Raw genomic sequence first — 2,061 nt, 5'->3', positions numbered from 1 at the left:
AACAAACCAAAAAAAAAAAGAGAGAGAGAGAGAGAAGGGCTGAGTGGGGACACTTGGGGAGAAGGAACAGGGGGGCAAAGCTCGGGGAGTGGCAGAGCAGTGGGGCTTTCGCTCAGGTGGGTAGAGGCCGCGTTTGCCCCATGGGGCTGCCATAACAAAGTGGCACCTGTCGGTGACCTAAAACCACAGAAATACGCCTTCCTGCTGAGCCAGGGGTGAGAACAAGGTGTCCGCAGCTCCGGCACCCTCGGCGTTCTCTCCCTGCCTCACCAGTGGCTGCCACCTGTCCCCGGGCCCCACTCCTGTGTTTAGTTCTCTTCTTGGCTTGTTTGGGACAGGGCTCAGGCTGCCTTTTAGCGAGCCCTTCCCGGTCCTCGTCAGGGCCCAGGAAGTTTATATTTGTAATCCCATGGACAAGTTACTAGAATTCTAGGAAGTTAATTCCAATCTACCACTTCCAGTGCAACCCATGGCGAGAAAAAAGACACTAAAGCATATTTGTCGTTATGGGGAGCCAGGGGGTCCCGAGTCCAGCCATGATGACGGCCATCCGGAACAGAGGCCTCCACCCAAGGCCAAACTCAGGTTTTAATCATTCATGAAGAAGGGAGTGGCTTGAGGACGAGAGGCTGTGAGAGCAGCAGGAAATACGTGAGTCTGTGAGCCGGGCTGGGTAGGAGGCCTGAAATCACCTCTGCACATGCAGAGAAGGGTATGCAGACAGAGTAGCCCGCGTAACACAACTGAGGTAGTCTCTAATGTTTGGGGTCGGTGCTTCAGCTCTGCTGTGTAATGTCTGAAGCCCCAGGAAGTCACAGCCTCCATTCCAGAGGCTCGATCCCACAGCGTGGAGCACTGGCTCACACATCCCGCCTCATTTCGGCTCACTGGGAACAGTGGCGGGTGGTTGGGGAAACACGCCCGCCATCTCCGAAGACCCCCATCCGCACCTCAGCTGGACCGATGTGCATTGCCTAAAGCCAACTGAAGGGATAAGGAAAAGTCCCAGCCAGCTCTGTACACATCAGTACATGGAAATAGGTCAGGCTCAGCCACAATGGAGGCAATTGCTCCTCTTTCAAGGAGAGTCGCCTAGGTGGTCCTCCACAGCCTTGAACTACGTAGCCCAGACTGGCTTCGAACCTGAGTGACCCTCCTGCCTCAGCCTCGCTAGTGCTGGGGTGACAGGTGTGTGCTACCACACTCGACCCTCTCGTGGTCCTCTTCTCTCTGCAAGTCTGTGCGCCTAACTTTCCCTCTTCTTACCAAGAAGTCCATCATGGCATGAGGGTCCACCCTAATCCCATATGACCTCAGTTTAACTTCATTACAGCCACAAAGGCCATTTCCAAATAAGCCCACCTTCCCAGACCCTGGGGACACATCCGTTGGGGACACAATTCAAGCAGCAATAGTGGCTATGGTCCCTGCATGGAGGGACCATAAGTGTGTCATGTTTTTCAACGAATAGTCACAGGTCAAACTCTTTTATTGGAGCTTGGAATGTCACAGCAATTCACCTGACTGAGAGGCAAAGTGAGAACATGAGCAAACATGGCGGATACCCTGGAGCAGTGGCATCCGGGTTATAGAGGACTCCCGCTTGCCCGCAAGCAGGACACGGCACGCACGCACGCACGCACCTACGCAGGCACGCACGCACCTGCGCAGCCATGCACGCATGCGCACTGGCTCCCCCGCCGGGGCGGGAGGTTCAGGGGTGTCTGAGCCAGGCCCTCGGCTGTCCCCGCCTCTTGGAGAGGGCTCCCCGCGGGGGGAGCTGCTTGAGGCCTGGGGACAGAAGAGCTGGAAGCTGCAGGAGGACATGGGTGCCAAGGACCAGGGAGCTGGAGAGCGCCCCGGAGATGCCGAGCGGGGCCGCCTCCTCTCCGGCACTCCGGCGGGCGCCGCCCGGGGCGCAGCGGGCGCATCGAGGGTCTCCTGTGTCCTAGGAAGGCACTGAGTGGGGGGCAGATCCTGGAGCCCCCAGGCACCCCGCGGGGCGCGGGAAGGGGCGGCAGCGGGAGGGGCTTACGTGCCGGTGCCGGGGCGGCGAGCCTG

General features: G+C 58.6%; 1 protein-coding gene across 1 annotated transcript in view; it reads right to left on the bottom strand.

Moving 5' to 3' along the window:
- Positions 1-1,471: 1,471 nt before the first annotated feature.
- Positions 1,472-2,061, bottom strand: part of Osbpl7 (oxysterol binding protein-like 7) — a gene marked incomplete in the record, with an annotated part of 11,306 nt that continues 10,716 nt past the window's right edge. The window contains 1 exon segment of the mRNA XM_013519396.1: positions 1,472-2,061.

This window comes from Chinchilla lanigera, unplaced genomic scaffold (assembly GCF_000276665.1).
Source record: "Chinchilla lanigera isolate Chin_1 unplaced genomic scaffold, ChiLan1.0 scaffold00050, whole genome shotgun sequence".
NCBI lineage: Eukaryota > Metazoa > Chordata > Mammalia > Rodentia > Chinchillidae > Chinchilla > Chinchilla lanigera.
This window is presented reverse-complemented; position numbering and strand designations above follow the sequence as displayed.